This window comes from Molothrus aeneus, chromosome 6 (assembly GCF_037042795.1).
Source record: "Molothrus aeneus isolate 106 chromosome 6, BPBGC_Maene_1.0, whole genome shotgun sequence".
NCBI classification, from domain to species: domain Eukaryota; kingdom Metazoa; phylum Chordata; class Aves; order Passeriformes; family Icteridae; genus Molothrus; species Molothrus aeneus.
In genome coordinates, this window is record NC_089651.1 from 25708427 (window position 1) to 25728264 (window position 19838).

The 19838-nt window shown below is 44.5% G+C and overlaps 1 long non-coding RNA gene across 1 annotated transcript; it reads right to left on the minus strand.

Moving 5' to 3' along the window:
- Nucleotides 1-1250: 1250 nt before the first annotated feature.
- LOC136557642 (uncharacterized) lies at nt 1251-9037 on the minus strand. Its single transcript, XR_010783783.1, has 2 exons — nt 8987-9037; nt 1251-3910 (listed from the first exon to the last, which is right to left on the minus strand). It is a non-coding gene; the product is annotated as an uncharacterized lncRNA (long non-coding RNA).
- Nucleotides 9038-19838: the final 10801 nt, after the last annotated feature.

A 19838-nucleotide genomic window follows, 5' to 3' on the forward strand; every position in this document is an offset into this window, starting at 1 on the left:
GAAGGGCCCTGCTCCATCCTCTGACACCCTCCCTTGAGATACCAATAGGCACTGGTGAGATTAATAATTACCTGGGAAAAAAATCTCTGAGCATGAGAACAGGCACAGATTCTCACTCGGCTTGGACTGGACCAGGTGGGCTCACTGTTTGGGAAGGACTCACCACAAAGTGCCCTGATGCTGTAAAAAGTTAAGCACTTTTTCACTGTCTGGGGGGGGGGGGGGGGTGTTAAACCTTTAGAAAGCTGCAATACTACTTAAAAATTACAGCCAGAAACACATTTTATCCTTTATGACCACTGAAAGCACTTAAATCTCTAGATTTCTGTTCATCTTCAGGCCATGCATCAGAGCACCAGAGGTTTACAGAAGGCTGGGGCAGGTGCAGTGGTGCCAGCAGAAGATTTCTCTCTGCCCCTTTGAGGCTTTCCTGGGGCTGAACTTGGGAATGGTTTCCCATGCACCCCATGGGCACAGTTCAGTTCTCCCAGCTGGACAGTAAGGCAGGGAGGCTGTGGCACTGCTTGCCTTGGAATGTGTTTGGGTGAAGCATTGGGGCTGCTTAGACTGTCTGACAGCTGCTTATGGTTCTGGCTCAAGACAGCCATGAGCATTTTCCCTCCCTGACTCCTCTCACACTGGCTGCACAGCTTCTGTGGCCACACACACAGTGTCTCTTAGCGTGCAGGTGAAATGAGGAAACAAATTTTTTGCCAGAAAGACATACCAATAGAATGTATTTGATTTTAATTACTGCAAGACAGGAATGCTTCCCATCAGAGCTGCCAGAGTTGTATGTATCTTTCCTTCATTCCATCAATTATTTACCTTCAGTTTTAATAATACAGTTAAGGGCACTATATATAGCTTCTGCTCTATCAATAAATCATGCGTGTGTGTCTTCATATTTATCTTATGAAATTATAAGTACCAACATGCTTGCATGGATTTGCTAAGGAATTCTAGCAATGGAATTCCCAGCAGTGCATGTCTTGGAGTCTTTGGTGGTGAACTCAAATATTCTTCACTCAATGAGAGCTATTTTATGAGACTTTTTATGAGATTTTTGGGTTTTTTTTGTTTTTTTTTTATTTTATGAGCTCACCAGTCTTTTCACAAATCCCAACAATCTCCTTCATCCCCTTCTCATAGCTCTGTGCTGATTTAAAACCCAGTGGGAATATTAAACCTACTTGAACTGCTCCCTTTCCCCTGCCCCTTTCCAGCAGTGGAGGAAACACTAGGAGAGATTATAAATTGGAATCACAGTTTACTGAAAAATTGCAATAAGCACAACAATATTAATAAAAGAGTGTACAAAAGAGAGACAATAAAAGAGTGTACAAAAGAGAGATAAAAGGATATTCACTACTGAACAAAGAAAAATACTTCCCAAAGACCACATCCAGTGTGGTTTCCAAGAAAAAGGCAACATGATGGCTGGCCCTGTGCTGGGCAGCATGGAGTATATGCAAAAACAAAAGCAGAATGTTGGAAAGGCCTGCAATTTAACTTTTCCCACTCAGACTGAAAACAATGGAAGAACAGGGACAAGGCAAAACCTTCAGACCTGACAGGGCTCTCAAGCAGGTCAGAGGACCCTCCTTCTCGGCCTGACTTTGTGGGAGCGGGACTGGAGAGCTTGGCGGTTCCAGCAGCTGCAGCCTGGGCTCCACATGGCTCAGCTGGGCTCTGCCATGCTGCTGCTTTCTCTCCTTTCTTTTTCTTGGAGCAGCTCCCCAGCTCTTGGGCTCACCAGCGCTGTCTTGAGCACCAAACCAGAAAAGCTACATCCCCAAGCATAGCAAAAGATGGCCACCCTTCTACTTCCAGCCCCTGACTTCCTCCTGCTCCAACCACATTCTTGCCATGACATGAATGGTATGGAATTATACAGTGCTAGAAATTCTATCCCTTTCCTCTATAACCATAATGAACTCATCACAGTTCAACATGAGTTCCTGACCTATCATCAAACCCAAGAATCCACACAGTATTATAAGGTCAATGCACACAAGCCACCTTCCCCATCCCATAAATCCAAGGCACTTTAGTACATGTGATCCACAATCCAGGCTCAGTCCATCAAACTAGTCCTTGGGTTGCATTGCTTGAAACAGTTCTCCTGTTTGCTCAGCAATCTCCTTCATCTTCTGACGTGCCTCTTCTATGGTGGTGCTGGTGTTATGAACAGTGACACAACATTCTCCATCCGTTAGGTTTAGCATCCCACACACTCCATTCTCTTTCAACAACAACATATCTATGGCTAATCGGTTCTGCAGGGCCATTTCTGATGCCTGCGGGGCCTGCATGTTCGGTTCCCTGAGTGAGCGTCCGGTCCAGTTGCTTAACACATGGACTTGCCTAGTTAAGTTCTCCAAGACATACTTGTGCCTCTGGATAACTCCACTGGACACAAAAAATGATTCTAAGTCTAAAGCAACATTTTGTCCCCAGGTGTAATAGTCAGGGACTTGAATCCCCTGAATCCAGCCTTTTGCATCTGTTGGATTGTGGATTTCTCTCCGCACTTTGTTGTTATGATAAAGTGTATAATTGAACGTTTTAGATGGACACATGGTAGGAAACCCAACAGTACACTGCAGCCCAGCCATATCATACATGTTCAAGTGGGAATACATTTTCCCATCTGAACATGCCCATACCGTTCCCCGTGGAGCTGGATATTTGGCTTGTGAACACTGATACAGGTCACCTTGGGGAACTTCCTGTGCTTCACTACTTGAATTCCAGACCCTCCTCTGGTCAGGGCCGTGTGTAGTGGGAATGCCACAGGATAGCGCTGTCTCTGAATTTTCATAAGACCCATTGCATCGGGTGTCTTGGTTTAGATAGCCGTAGTTGGGATAACCCCAACAGGTACACATGTCCCGGATAAAAGTTCTCAGCTCCGAGATGTACCAGGTTTCTATAGGCTCACCTGCTCCTGTGGTACAATCTAATATACGGGAACAATTCAGAAAGGAGGTCTCTGATTTACTTTGGGTAAGGCTTCTACGGTTCCTCACTTTCCAGCAGATGCTCTCTCCATTAGGTAGTGTGGTCTGATGATCCTTACAGTCTGATTTCTCCACTTCCCATTCTACTATTTTCCCTGTGGGGACCCTGGAAGCCCATTGTAGTGTAGATACAGGATCAAAGATTTGTTTCAGAGACCAGGCCCACTCATAATTTGTTCGGTTAACTTGCTGTGCAATTCCTGGGTTATCAGGGATTTGTATACACCATCCTGCATCCCAATGTAAATTGTACTCATGTTCAAAAAACTCACCCTCAGCAGGAGAATCCCACCACGGTACCACCGTGCAAGGGATAGAAGTGACATTTTGCAATGTCTCAGAAGGGTTGGTGTCTAATAACCGATAGCATGTTTGATTCCATAAATCACTCCAGGTAGAGTCCCGTGGGAGCTGGTAAAAGGCGTTCTTGTATTCTACCCATGTCCCATTTGCATCCCACTGTTGTCCTTCTTTCTGGTCTAGGAAATGGGACTCCACCATCCCCCAGGTAACATTTCCTCCTGTTTTTTTAAGATTATCCAGTTCTCTCGTTAATATTTCTGAAAAATTTAACCAAATCATCATAAATCTAAACCCCTCTGATGCAGAGTTGGGGAGGTTAATACATATTCCTTGATTTGTATGATTCCAAATATGCATAAATCCTTGTATCAACTCCCAAGCTAAATTTGGTTCAGTACTCTGATTTTCAGTTGCTTGAGACAAAATCATACATCCATAACATAAGAGTAAAAACTTTTCCCACACCATTTTTTTTGCTAGTGAAAAGGCAAAATAGGCTTAGCAAAATCAAATTTAAAAATACACAAAATGATCCGTCCACTCAAGAGTTGAAAGCATTGGTCCAGCAGTGGATTTCAGATAATCTGTAAAACATATACATGCATAAAAACAAAACACGATTAAAAGGAGGGAACAATCCACCATCTGGCAGGCAAGTTAAGTGGCTTTTTTAAGGTCAGGGGTACCAATCCCACTCTTGGTAATTCTGCCAAAACCAGCTGTCCTAACTAATGGACAGGATTTGCATCTTTTGTTCCAGGGAGCATGGGTGGGGATGAAGACAAAAGGCTGTGAGGTATAGGCACCCATTAACTCCCCAGAAGCTACTGACTCTATCTACCCCATTTGACACCCTCTTGCCCATTCAGGTTCATGAGGTTTCAGGTTCCTCTTCAAGAATCCATGGGTGCATTCAACAGCCTCATTTGCCTAGGGGTAGTATGGAGTGTGAAAGGTCCACGGGATTCCTCCATCTTGTGCCCACTCTTGAACGACCCTGGTGTGGGAGGATGGACTGTAGGAGAATAGAGACAGCACTAAAGCAATCTCACCCTTGAGCAGTTGCAGCTGTACTTATTACCAAAGAGTAGGAACAGCCCTGCCCTTAATAGGCCACAGCTGTGTCCAATAAGGATGGGTGTTATAAAAGAGTGGGTTAGGTAATTAAGAAGAGAGCTGGAGTTTTTTGGTTATGTTGTGAGGAGGAAGGGGCAGGTGGTTGTGCAAGGACTAGGAAAGAGTCAGCTGGCTGTGCAGAAGAAAAGAAAAAAGGAGTCAGTGTTGTGAGGAGCTGCCCCTGGAAACTCACAGAGAGAAGGGATGAAAGTTTTACAGTAAGACAATAAACTGGTGCCAAGCATCGATGCCAACAATTGGTGACCTCTACAGGGATGAGTCCTGACACCCCGGCAGTAAAGTGACTACTGTTGGATTGGAGGGACCGGGGCCGTGGCAAATAATTAAACCATAGCTTCAGTCCCTTTATGGTGCTGTGCCCTGCTGCTCTTGCTACTGCCTCAGCTTGAGTGAGCTCAGACAATACTTCCACTCTGACTTCAGAAAAGGCCCTATATAGTCCACCTGCCAGGTCTCCCAGAGGACTTTTCTGTGTCCTTAGTGAAGGGATGCCTCCTGCAATGGGTGTTGTTTCTCTAGTCCTGTACAACACTGGCCACAGACTGAGATAACAGCATTGCACAGTTCCCAAGTGACAGGCCACCCTGTGTTACCAGCTCCCTTAAAAAGATCCTTAAATCCTGAATGGTCTCCCTTGGCATGTAACCACTCTAGCAGATGTTTCCATTTTTCTTTTCCCTTTACTGCTGTATCTGCTGCACAGGTCAATGAACCTACCTGATTATTCAACAGGTGAGCCCGATTATCCCTCTTCTGATGGGCAGGATTTCATCCCACCGAGAAACACTTTTGCTTAACAAATTTAGGATGTCTTCCCATTTCTCTCACTGCCATACTGGCAACTCAAAAGATCCCCCACTCTTTTGTTCATAAAATGGGAGCCAATTGGTGCATCCCTTAAAAACAGCACTGGGGTTTGTACAGATAAATGCTGGTTCTTTAGTGTCAGCCTCTAACAATCACCCTGCTACTGATCTACCTACCTACCCTGCTAATAATCACACAGCTACTGATTCTCCCATCTCAGCACTTTCTTCTCCCCTTGTCACAATTCTGTCCCCTGAATCAACATGCAGAACACTGCTCAGTATTTCTCTCTCTTTTGGAGGACGCCTCAGTGAACTACACGCGTCTCAGGCGGGGCTCAACTTGAGGGGTAGGTTTTATATAAGAAGGGAGGCTCCTGGTCCAGCAGACTACCAGGTAATTCCTGCATTTGGATCACTCTGGGTGCTCCCTCCTCTATCTGAGGCATATGGCAGTGATGATGTAATTGTTCATACCACCTTCTTACTCCTTCTCCTTGCACAACCCCTACACCAGGTGGGGTTCTGGCCAGTACAGGTTTCGAGACCTTGAAAGGTCCCACTAGAATAATTGGTTTCTGCCATATTGCTTCTTCAGCTCCCTGTAGAGCTAGACTAGCCACAGAGGCACTTCTACCAAACTGAATAAAGTTTTTTTCATCTTTAGAGCTGTGCAAATAAAACCTGACAGGGCAAGTTGGAACCTCAGGTCTCCATTGCCACACAAGCATCGATAATCCATGAATTGCAAAGCCCCGTTTGATATGAAGTGGACCTGTTGGATGCATTGGTCCTAAAACTTCATATAACCCAGCCTCAAATATTAATAATTTTTAGACTTCTGTATGGACAGGGATCCAGTCACAGGTGGTCCTCTGGGGTGTTAAATCATGTTAAGGATGGGCTATGATGGAGAAAGCCAGAATGTGTTTTCTCCAAATTACCAGCAGGGCAAGGGCATGTTGTAGCTCCTTCTTCTATCCAGGAACTTAAATTTGCTCAAGGGAAGTCAAGGTTTTGGGGTGAACACACACTGTTCCTCCCTTCCACCATACTCCCAGAAGCTTTACTTCAGAAGATGGAGTTTGCTCCTCTTCTGCTCAAATTTGAAAACCTAAATTTTCAGGGCGACTAATTATCTCTGTTTGGGTTTGTCCTACTATTGTGGGATTGGGGCTGCCTACCAATATATTGTGAATGTACTGATCTGCTTTAACTCCCTCCATGGGCATCACTACAGAGCACGCTATCTTCTCCAGATCCCAGCATTAACATCCCTGGCAGGATGCAAGAGACTGTCCACATAGAGCTGGACAAAGCACTCCCTGACACTCTTTGCTCTCCTTCTCACTCAGATCTCCCAAGTGAAAAATGTCTTTCTTCCTCATGTGGACCTCCTGTTCTCATTCTCTTTCACTGGCCCCTTACTGGCAGAAGCTGTGCTATTTCCAAGCATCTCCATTCACTGCCCAGGCCAATTTGGGGTTGAAAAACAACGGTGAGATTTATACAGGCTTTTTCACACCATGCATATGACAACTCAACAGGAAGGCAACTACTCCACCTCCCATCTACCAGGCAGGAAAATATTGGTGACTCTTGCTCCCCACATCTGATTCCCAGAGCCTGGGACCAGCAATCCACTTCTCACGGGCAGCAAGTAAACTGTTTGTTAATACATTTCACGCTAATTTCAGCCACTGATCAGCACTAATGCTGCAGATTTGGCACCCTCCCACCCTCAGTATGTTCAATAGTGTGTGCATATTTGATTTCTTCCACTTTTAAAAACCAAGCAGGATTCAGGCATGATTTATTGAAAAGTTGGAAAGGAAAAGTGGACTTGGATTTTTAAAATTACCGTTATCTGCCATAGGGATAGGCAGAACACATGAGAAAATGCAAAGCATGGAAACAAATCCCTGCCCCAATCTCAGACAAAAACAGAGTTCAACCATTGTGCAGGCACAGCCACTGCCCTGAAGCCATAGTTTCCCTTATACTATTACTATAATTGATTGTAAAATATGTAGGGAGAAACCTTGTGGGAAAGATGCTCAGAAACAAGAGTTACTGCCTGTAACTCTTAGGTAGAATTTATGACCTACCCTTAGAATATTTATACTGTTTTCAGGGATCTCATTCTTGACCAAGGCTGGTTAAGTGAGATGCTCTTGGTTCTGAGAGAAAAAAGGGGGCCAGGATGTTTTACATTTGTTTATTGGTTTTATGCAAGGTATTGGTGTAAAGCCATCCACCAAAGGCCACTTCAGGGTAGGAAGGAGCACCCTGCTAAGGGTGCTATGCACCCTTTCAGCCCACTCCACTCACAACTGCACAGCAAAAACTGAAACCTCCACAGACAGCTCCTTCTTTTTTTGTGTACTCCTAGCATAAGCACACACCTACTTGCTGTTTATTTTTGGAGCTTGCTGCCACAACAGGGCTCCCACAGCCAGACTTCACTTGCTTGGACCCTCTTTGATACCCATAAGGAGCAGAACATGCATCCCAAGCCAAGTGTTCCCTGCCCTGTCATCACAGCCTTCAAAGCCCAAAAGAGGAGGATGCCTGCTTTAACAGGCACAAAACACACAGTTGGAAGTAAACACTGCTCCTAAGCTTTCTGCAAGAAGCCTCCTCCACACAGAGCTCTACATAAACTTGTCCAAGTCTCTCCCTACCAAAACTTAATCAAAAAATACAGAGCCCCTTCAAACTGCCTTTGTTTCTTGCGAAAACTGTCAGCACAAAAAGACAACCAAGCAGCCTTTGTTAATCAGGTGGGATGGTCTTCCAGGAACCCCTTCCTCAAAGGCTTTCCTTCAACACTCGTGGGACCTGCAGACGGAATGAATGCAGGGAAAACTCTTGGCTTTCTTCTTAGGGCACCTTTTCCCATGTCCCATGGAAGCCAATGCAGCACATCAACAACACTCCCTTGGCCGTCAGAAGTCCTCATTCCTACCCACCAGAGCTCAGAGAAAGCACACAGGACTAACAAACTAACAAACTCCTGAGGATCAGCACTAACCCCAGCATCCTGCAGCCTGGTTACCTCCAGCCTTGCAACTGGCTACTTAAAAGCTCACCATACACCATCTGTTTGCCCAGAGGGACCTCCAGCCAGTCAGCACAAGCATCACACTGAGATATTGTCCTAGGAACACAGGTAAGGGATCAGAAATGCTGTCCAACGACTAGGAGCACTTCTGCACTGCACAATATATCAACTGTTATGTGGCCACACTATCATCTGCTGTTGTACACCCTTTCTATATTAAAAGTCTCACAAAACATTTCTGTCATGGTCTGGCCCCTGCCGTGGAGAGTCTGAAAAATCCACCAGCTCTGCAGGAAGTTCTACAGGCGTGGCTGGGAGGAGAGATCTCAAACTAAAAGAAAACACCAGAGCACAGAAGGAGTAAAGCCACAGATTGCTTAGAGGGCCAAGATCCACTTCTGAATCCACCAACTTTAGTCCAAGTGTGAGGCCGGTCAGGAAGGTCAGCTATGACAGTGAGGGACCCTAAGCACCAGTGCCGCACCAGTGCGTCACGGCGAACGGATTTACTTTACAGAGAAACGGAGCTGCACAATGCTCTCCCAAATGCTTTCCAGCAGCAGCGTTTAAGCTTTGAGGCAAACGCTGCCACGCTGGGCCGCTGCTCTCGGCAGCTCGGGCCGCCGCTCTCGGCAGCTCGGGCCGCCACTCACCTGCGCCGGCACTGCGCCGCTCCCCGGCCCCGCCGCCCTCCGCGGGCGGCGCTTCCGCCCGGCCGCCGTCACTTCCGCCCGCGCGGCCGGGCCCCAGCCGCCCGCGGGGAGTTCAACTGAGTTAACCGAGCGCTCCTCTCGGCCTTTGACGCCTTCATCACGGCCCCGCTTCCCGGCACTGTGGTCACGGCCGCCCGCTGCTTCCGGCCGGCCCCCGCTCCTGGAGGGACGTCCCGCCGCCGAGCGGCGGCGGTGGATTCGCCCTGCGCTTGTGCGGCCCGGGGCAGCTCCGCCGGCGTTCTCCTGCGTCCAAACCGGCACCTGCACCCCACAGCGAGTGTGTGCACACAGAAACGCATTCATGTCCACGCAGAGCTGTGCCTGTCATTACCGCATGGCGTGGCCGGGCCCGAGACCGGGGGTGTTTTGGGAGAGCAGATGCATAAAGATCTGTGAACATGGCTGTAATTCATTATTCATGCCCCCCAGTGCTTCATTTCTTATGGGAGTGAGTCCTTCCCAAAAGAGTGAGCCCACCTGGTCCAGCCCAAGCTCCAGTGAGGATCTGTGCCTGTTCTTGTGCTCAGAGAATACACTTCCAAGGTGAAAAGGCTGAAAGTTGACCAAGCACTAAAATCAATAACCAGCATTAAAATCAAAGCTCCTGCAAGTTCCAACAGCTCTCTCATAGTTTCTAATAAAGCTTGGCATGTATTACAAATAATCAGTCATGGTTTTTATCCCTTCACAAATCTGTGATACTAAAGCAAAATTACAATCAGGAACAAGTTTTATCCAATATGGTCACTGAAAGCACTTATATCTATGGAAACAAAGGTAATCCTTCATTCTGTCAGCAGACAGCCAGCCTTAACTATATTGTCAGGGAAACTGGACTGTGATTAACTCATTAAAAAATGGAATGAAAATTACAATTTTTTTTAATGCTAGGCAGCAAACATCTCACTCAACTTCATGTTTTCTGATGAGCAACCATGTTCCTGACATGGTAAAGTCGACAACTGCACTATTTTAGATCATTGAGCTCTCCTTGAAGTAGGAATCAACTTGAAGATGTCCCTTTAGGAGCACTACATAACCAAGAGTGACTGTGATTCTAACCGTATGATCAGACATATGATTCTGGCAGAGATGTTTAAGCAGTTAGTGCTGTTACATCTGGTGTGCTTATAGATGCTTCTAGCAGGAGGAATAAATAGATCTGTTCTTAATTACATTTTGGAGATTTGCAGAAGGGAGCCTCAAGAGTGGTTGGAGTGCTTCTCTAGTGCTGCCCTGCCAGACTGCAGTTCATCAGCTGGGGGAGCTCTGCTTTGTGCTCCCTGAAGCAAAAGAAAGCATATTAAAGTCAAACCTAGCTCAGGAATAGCAGTGCCTGCTGAGAAATGGAGTGTCAAATGCTCTGTTTCACTGAAAATAACTGCTACCCCACCACCACCATCTGCCACTTAATATTGTTCCCAATTTGTGCTGATTTGGGATGTAAGAAACACTTTGAAATAATTGTGCAGGTTTCTTGCACTTACACTTCAAGAGCAGCAGCTTCTCATCCTTTTTCTGTGGAACCACCCACCCTCCTGATGGCTCCAGGACTCTGTTGCTACCACAGGTCTGGCTGATCGAAGTGAGGAGTCTAAGGTGTCCTTTGGCTCCTAGCTGCCGTTTGTAATCATTGCTTCTGGGTCAGTGAAGGTCAGGTGGGGCTGCTCCAAAATCTATTGAAATCAACAGATTGTGCCTCTGATTGAAGCAAAATGAGAAACCAAGGGTTTAGGTTTTGCATTACTCATCTTCCAGCCATGCATCAGGGCACCAGAGGTTTACAGAAGGCTGGGGCAGGTGCAGTGGTGCCAGCAGAAGATTTCTCTCTGCCCCTTTGAGGCTTTCCTGGGGCTGAACTTGGGAATGGTTTCCCATGCACCCCATGGGCACAGTTCAGTTCTCCCAGCTGGACAGTAAGGCAGGGAGGCTGTGGCACTGCTTGCCTTGGAATGTGTTTGGTTGAAGCACTGGGGCTGCTTATGGTTCTGGCTCAAGACAGCCATGAGCATTTTCCCTCCCTGACTCCTCTCACACTGGCTGCACAGCTTCTGTGGCCACACACACAGTGTCTCTTAGCGTGCAGGTGAAATGAGGAAACAAATTTTTTTGCCAGAAAGACATACCAATAGAATGTATTTGATTTTAATTACTGCAAGACAGGAATGCTTCCCATCAGAGCTGCCAGAGTTGTATGTATCTTTCCTTCATTCCATCAATTATTTACCCTCAGTTTTAATAATACAGTTAAGGGCACTATATATAGCTTCTGCTCTATCAATAAACCATGCGTGTGTGTCTTCATATTTATCTTATGAAATTATAAGTACCAACATGCTTGCATGGATTTGCTAAGGAATTCTAGCAATGGAATTCCCAGCAGTGCATGTCTTGGAGTCTTTGGTGGTGAACTCAAATATTCTTCACTCAATGAGAGCTATTTTATAAGATTTTAAAAGATTGTCAGTCTTCTCACAAGCCCTAAAAATCTCTCTCATCCCTTCTTATACCTTGCCACAAGGCAGTTTCACGTGACTTTCTAAAACATGGTTTCGGTCCTCCCGAGCAGAGAGAGGCAGGAGTACCTACCGCTGAATGCTTTCTCATTGGATGATAACAGGGAAGGGATCAGAACTACAAAAACAAAATGGCAGTGCCCTTGGTGGGATTAGAAAGGTAAATCTGCAAATGTAGCAGTATTACCTATGTTGCAGAGATGACAAATATTAAGATGAGCTTTTTAAGAGAAGATGACCATGGAAGCAGATAATTCTTCTGCTGAGACGACAGAAACTGAAGTTGAGAATAGAGCAGCTGGAGAGCAGTGTGGTGGGCAGCACGCAGGTCTGCTGGTGAATGGAAAACAAGTTATCATAAGGGATCAGTCCAAGATATAAATCCTACTTTTGTTAGCTTTTTTTAAAGCTGGTATACTCTTGGGGTGGAACCTGGCATTCCATGACAGCAACACCCCACTGAGTAAAGGGTATCCCTGGGACTAGGTGAAACAGGGCTATTTTAAATCAAATCTCTGCTTTTTCACCAATAAAAACCACACATGCACACTCAATGTGATTTAACCATGTGAGAGGAAAGGATTGTATATTTTAAAAACCCAAAACTGCAGAGTATTTACTCATCCCTAGTAATGCATCTGCCAAGCATTATGTTGTCTTTTGACAGTTAGCATGGGATATCCTCTTTATTGTTTTTTTCATCAGTTGTTTCTATAGAAATGCCATTTTTATCAGACTAGATGAAAATAACACACCTCTTCACCAAATACAGATATTTCTTGCTCAGTCTATATATTTTATCCCTATCATACTGGGTTTTCCTCTCCTCACTACAACATCCAAATGAAAACTAGTTAAAAGTGAGTCACTGTACAGCTGGGACTCCAGAGAACAGACTCCTCTGGAAATTGGAATGGGCAGTCAAGCAAATGTATTTCTCAAGTCAGGTTGTTCAGACACTGCTTCTGAAGTGTGTTGCAGGTGAAAATCCATATTTCCACAGATGGGGAATGTGTTGTCATTGACAGTCATGCCTTCACAGAAGGCTTCTATGAAAATGGTCTTCTATGAAAAGGGTCAGAGCTGACCCTGCCTGACAATGCCCTCTGCCCCTGCTATCAATGAGGAAAACATTTCTGAAATCCCGCTTCTCTGGGCTGAGGACATTGTCTCCCTTGGCTGCTGCTGTGGGATCTATCTGACAAAATCTGAGTGACGTAGTCAATGCATTCAAATCCACTGTCATAGACTTTAAAGGAAGCCTGTCAAAGTGCCTAAGCCTGAGATTTCAAGCAGTTTGAGACAGTTTAAAGCACTGGATATGCTCACATTATTATCTCCATGGCAAATCTTCTGAAGGACTTCCTGTTTTATTTGCATTAGAATTTGTTTCTTTCTTCTTTTCCAGTCATTTACTGTTGTATCATGGGGAAACCTTATACCTTTGCACCTGAACAGGATGAGAGTGATGTGTACATGCTTTATCCAAAATCCATCTGTACTAGTCAGCATATGTACTGAAAGGAGTGCCAGGGGAAGCTCATCTCTCCCAAGCTTCAACTCTCATACCTTGGGAGCAGAAAGCATGGCCTGTGCAATGCTCTTGCTTTAGGGAGATACTTTTATGAGGGCAGATAACAATAGGACAAGGTGAAATGGCTTTAAACTGACAGGAGATATGCTTAGATTAGATATTAGGAAAAAATTATTCACTATGAGAGTGGTGAGGCACTGGAACAGGTTGCCCCGAGAAGCTGTGGATGCTCCATCCCTGCAAGTGTTCAAGGCCAGGTTGGATGAGGCTTTGAGCAACCTGCTCTTGTGGAAGGTATCCCTGCCCATGGCAGGGTGGGTGGAACTAGGTGATCTTTAAAGGCCCTTCCAGTCCAAAGCCTACAATGATTCTGTGAATATTCAATGTAGATGCCTGCATAGCAGCGGTTCCTACTGCCAGTGGACCCAAGCCTGAAGTACTCAACTCTAAATAGCTGTGCTAGCGCAGCTAGAACTGCCAAGAGTTTTTAACAGTGATGATCACGATGTCCTGATGATTTAAGTGATCTGGCAGAACTAACTGCAGTCACACAGAGCTGGGTTTTCACCTTCATCTTTGGAAATGTAAAGGGCTGTGATGGGTAACTGTGCCTTGTCTTCTTAAGTACTTTTCCATGAGTCTTTATTAGGCCAGAGCAGGTTTCCCATTTCCTTGGGAGTGATGTGAAAAGCTGTGGGTTCCCTGAGGAGCATGCCAGTGGCATGCATTTCTGCTTCTCATGTGGCAACACACTGCTTCACCCAGCTTTCTGGTAGGGAGAGAAAAGCAGCCTAATGAGAAACAAAAGGACAGGTCAGCAAAGTGGAAGAGATACCTGTTAGAGAGGTATTCTAAGGAAGCTACCAGAACTGTATTGTTATCACATGAAATATCTAATGCCTAGAGGTGGCTCCAATACATAGCACTGCATCACTTTAAAATTCTCTTGCCACCATATAAATAGAAGAAATTACTTTGCCAGTCTTCTGCAGAATAGGAGCTTGCACCCTGTATTTCCAGAGGCTCAGTGCTTGTGAGGTTTGGTATATGCATGGCAGCAGGACAGGACCATTCTCTCACTGGTGGTATTTGGTGATGGAAGTGAAGTGAGCAGAAAGCTTCACCTGTACATGCTTTTCTATCAGGCTGATATGTAGGTATCTTTCTAGAGTACTCTCTTATTTTTTGCCTGACAACAAGTTCCTCTTCAGTGTTGTGGGTTGTTTGTTCTTTTTAATATATTTTTAGAGGTATTTATAGCTACTGTGACCTCTCATGACAGTTGCCTAAATCAGGAGCAAAGAAGATGATGGTGACCAAAGTAAAGCTCACTGGCAGAGAACACCCCTCCTGTTAGTGGCAAGTAGTACCATACCATTAGCAATACTGATATTTAAAAGCCCTTTTCTTCTGCAGCACAGTTACAGGAGAAATGGCAGAGATAACTTCAGTGCTTGCTCAGTGTCACCGTGTGGGAGCACTGATTGCTCAGGTGCACATGTTGCACCTTTCCATTACAGTTTGTCGCTGAGAGCCATGCTTTTTAAAAGTCTGTTTGGCACTGGACAGCAGCCCTGAGTGCTGGCAGACTGCCTTCTAGAGACATACAGCAGCAGCAACTGCCCAGCTTTCTTCCCATGGGAAAATGTTGGTAACTTTCCAAATTATCGACTTGGCTCTGGAATGACACTGACCAGATGGCTGTTTTGCATCAGAAGTCATGAGCTGTGGAGTTTAATGGGTGGATTTGGGCTTCTGAGTTCAACTTGGGAAAGAAGTTGACCAAGGCCCATGATGGTTGGGTATTTCCTGAGAAGAATGAAACGTATTTCCTCATCTTCCAGCCACACATGCAATATTTTGGTACTTGGAGCTGTTGGTGATTTGCCTAGCCTAGGATTACTCCTCTGGTCAGCCACTGTGCCTGAGAACCTCTCTTTCTTTAGAAAAGATAACAAAATATTGAAACAGATGGTATTCCCTTTGATTTACAAAGCCCTGCAGTGCCATGGAGGAAAGATCTGGGGGCTCAAATTTCCCATGACTGTCCGTAGCACCCCATTAATATTAAGACATTTTTACAGTATTTGTAAAAATAGTTTTGTCCTCATTTTCTTCTAAACATTTTGTGGACAGAACCTAGCCAGCATTAGGCTGGTTACCGAGTCCCACTGAAAAGCAGGGTGCATCAACTTAGGCTTGGAATGACATGAGCAGTAAGCACCAGCCTCAGAGGATGCTGCTGGACTATCATAGACATGACCTTTTGCTGCTGCCTGTCTGCACACCTGGAACAGGAATTGTCAATACCTGCAGGAAAGAACGCCCTTGTGCACACAGAAGGGCAGAGGCACATCTAGATCCCTCAGGTTGCCCATGGCCCTTCCTGTCCTATCCGGGGTTGGGAGTATCTGTTCCACCAGTGGAGGCTGATGAAGCAGAACAAAAGAGTTGTTGGATTCTGCTTCAATACAACAGAGGAATAGCCTTTGCTTACTCCTAAGTGCTGCTTGGGAACAATGCAAGACAATGCTGTGAGGGAAGATGATGCTCTTGGTGACAGTGATAGGGAAGGAACTAGGAAAGATTTCTCAGGACTCAAAGGTTGAAAAATCTGGGAAAAAGCTTGGGAGAGTAGTGATTGTTCAGGTGCTATTGGAAATAGCACCTCAGAGGGAGTAAAATAAGGGAAAGAGAGAAATAGGAGACAGGTGCCAAATTTGAAAGACACAAACCAGAGAAAAATAGATGAGAGGAGAGAACATTTCATTCTGAAAAGAAAGAGCGAATGTCAGTGCAAATTCTGGCATATCTGTGCAATGTGGCAGCTCCATAACTAAATCTAAAGACTGAGCATAGGCATCACTGCCACCAGAAAAGAAATGGCAGGAGACAGGGCACAGACATCTGAGAGAACAGGAGGGAAGCAAAAAGCCTAAAGTGTAGAGATGGTTTGTTCAAACTCAGGCCGCTCGGAACACCAAGCCTGCTGTTTGCAGCAGTGGTGCCTCTGTGCCAGGGAGGTACCAATACCACATGGCTTATTTCATGCTGGTAATTGGAAAGGCATCACATGACAACAGGCTGGTGGCTCATCCCACTGTGATCCTCAGAGCTGTGGTCATCACAGTCATTGTCAGAATGCCCCTCAATGTACAGCATCCTTTGTCAGAACCAAGAGATCAGAGCATGCAAAGACTTTACAGCCTAAGAGCCAGTATTGCCTTTGTCCTCTTTTCCTTCAAGAAGGCAGCAAACTACAAGCACTGGAGGATGTAATCCAAGTGCTAATAAATTATTGATGTCTCCCTTCAGCTTTTTACTTACTAAAAGGATATCAAAGCTCATTTTGTGAATGGTCCAGACAGATTCTCTTTTGCTATATCCACAATTTGATTCACAAATATTTCACTAAGCGTTAATATTGAAACAACATAGTGTTCTCTCTTTACAGGTTTAGCAAAATATAATAGCCATGTTTTGGATTACACACTCATAAATAGATGCAGTGATATGACACTTGAAACTGCAATAGATGTTTGATTTTGTAATCTTAAAAAGGCAGAGCTTATTATTAACTAGGAATACACCATTTTTTAATATTGAAAGCTTGTTGAGATCACAGTATTTAGTCCTTGCAGATAAGATGCGTAGTTCTTTGGCAGGACATACAAGTCATAGGATGGTAAGACTTACTTTATATTTAGCAATAGCTCCTCTCTTCCAATATGCCTATCTGCATAAATGAGCTAACAAACCATCTGTATTGGAAATAGCCTTTACATTACTGTCAACTTTGGGGCAGTATGTAGCACTTCCTTAACAGCATATATTAATTTATGCTTGTTTTGGAGCAGCAGAGAAGTAATTTGAAACCCTCATACTGCAATTTTCTGGGTAAGAGTCTCCCTAAAACAGAAGGCTTGCTTTTCTCTTTCAGTAAAGTATTCTGCAAGCTTTGATGGCCAGAAATGCTCAGGATCTTCATAGCTGTCTCATCTTAAAGAAGGACAACAGGCTTCCAGGTATATCTTCAAAATGGTACCAGATCTTTGCAAATTTAGCCCAAATGCGATGGGCTAAATTTGGGCTAAACTCTCTCTCTCACTAAACAGCAGAGCAAAATTCTGCCTGCTGAGTCAGTGCAATGGCCCAGCTGAGCTCAGAGAAAGGATTATAAACATTTTTACAGTGGCATGCTCTGAATGACAGGGTGCTGATCTTAAACTGACACAAACTGCAGTTCCTGACTGCACCAGTTTCTTCTTGCTCTGAATAGAGGCAGCAAAGCTACACATGCATGTTGTCTCTGTTCCTTGCTGGCTGTTTAGAAAGATTGAGTGCCCAGGCACAAAGCCCAGAAGAGAGAGCTGATTTTTGCAATATTATATACCTATTTTGCAAGCCAGACCACAAACTGCTTATCACTTTCTTGATGCTATATATATAAATGTTCATAATTAATCTGCATTAAAATAGAGTATACAGCTTCTAAAGAAGAAAAATAGCCCCTTCAGGCATCTCATAGTAGTGACACTGATCCCCTCCATTTCTGAAATTAAAAAATGAGCTTCTTTGCATAGATTTTGCAGTATTCTCTTGAGTTCAAGCTTCCTTTTTGGCCCTGATCCTTCAGTTTATGAGAGTGACCTTGATAGCAGAGATTGATACCTTGAATCTGGAGCTACAGAGGTGGAAACAAAGACACCTGGTGAGAGATGACATTTCCAAAGCTTAAATCTCAGGGACAGTAACCTTCATTTTCCCTTCTCCTGATCTCTTTCATCTCTAGGCTTTTTTCCTATGTTTTGGCTTCAGGTACCAGCAGAATTCTGATGGTATGGCAGGTGGAAAGATGTATATGCATGTGCCTTCCAGATTGAAAGCCTGAATTCAACTGGGGGCTACATATCCTCAGAGACAATTTCACCTCTTAAAGATGGAAGGGCCAATTAGCCAGTCCTTGGGACTGCTGGCAGCTGTAGCCAAACAGCAGTCAGGATTGGTTTAGATGATAAATCACAGTTTATTCAACATCAAAAACAGAGTGACTGTGGAATTGAAAATAAATTCATGAAGCTGTTCAGGCATCACTGAAGTCCAGTGGGTATTAGATGTATTTAATAAATAAAAGATGTATTTAATAAATAAAAAAATTTAATAATAATAAAAAATTTAATAAATAAAAGGTATTAGATGTATTTAATAAATAAATAACCATTTGGACTGGGATGGCAGACAAATCTGAAAGGCTGAGCTCTGCCAGGTCTTTGTTTTCTTTCCTTGCCTGACTCAGCTTTAGAATATGATGCTCTTACTCCTGGGCTGCATGGCTTGCCAAGCTGACATCTTTCTGGTGCACAGCCTCACCCTACTGCCTGTACAAATGGGGGCCCCATCTTCTGAAAATTGTCAGCCTTTTTCCTTACTGAATGGAGATGCTTCTTCATGCTGCCCTGTGATACACTGAAGCCTATTTACTCTATCTCCTTCCATGTTGCCTTTTATTAGGGCTTTTTAACTTACAAATAGAAATTTGGCACAAATATGAAGTTCATTCCCAGTCTCTCAGTACACAGTTTTCTGGCTTGGCACATTTCCCTTCTAACCACAACATCTCATCATGCCTCAGCACCCATTCCATAGCATATTTAAGGGTCACTAAAGCACCTAGACAAACAAGTATGAGCTGACAATAAAGAACACTTTTAATATCTCTCATGCTCTATAGATCTTGGTGCGTATGTCACAGGCATTCCTTATGCATTCTTTTTGGTTCCTTTCTGTGTCCTAGATGTGACCCACTCTGTGCCAATCTGCTGACTATCTTATCCTCCAGAGATGTCCCATTGTACCACTTACAGAAAGGAAATTGAGTATTTTAAATGTACAATCTCATGTGGTTTATAAACCTGTATATAAAGTCCCTTCCACTGTGCATCTCACAGCTCCTCTCCAGGTCTGAGAGAAGTATTGAGTACAGCCAAACAAATGCCATTTCTGCTAGAAGGAGATGCCAATGGGGCAGGACAAGGCACATGAATCTGTAGCTACAGTGGCAGTCATTGCACTGCAGTGTAAGCCAGAGACAGGTGAGGCCAAAGGAGTTTGCTAATTGTCCCTTATGGATATCTTGCACCTCCAAGAATGGGTAGGTTTCTCAACGTGGCATCAGCCAAGACTTCTGCAATGCAACGAATATCCTAAAATTCAGATTTAGCAGAGCCCAATACTTTATGAAAATCCAAGTTTTGGGTTTTTTTCCTTTATGCATTCACACACCAAGCACCATTCTCTGCTCTACAGTCATTCTAAACAATCTCTTATGCAGCCTGAGTGCCTTGAACCTGGAGTGGCATTTTCCAGAGCAGCATGCCTGAAAAAGCAGCTAGCATGTTGTGACAGGAGTTGAAGTACTTGTATTAAAGTGAAGGTTGATGCTTCAAGAGTGTTCACTTGCCTGTTTGTAAGATTTTTATGAAAGATTTAAAATATATGCTGCTCTAAGGCACACAGAGAGAAATGGATCAAATGGGATGAGTGTCATGAGTGTATAATGAAACATGAAGCAAACATGCCAAGGTAAGATGGTGCAGCACACCAGTCCTGATCAGCAGGAGAGCCAATCATGACTGGATGCACTGAGCACAGGATGCAAGCAGGAGGAAGAAATATTGACAGGGCAGGGAGTTTGCAGGAGGCTGCAGTTGTGGGGAAAGCCTGTGCAGGAGGCAGATGAAAC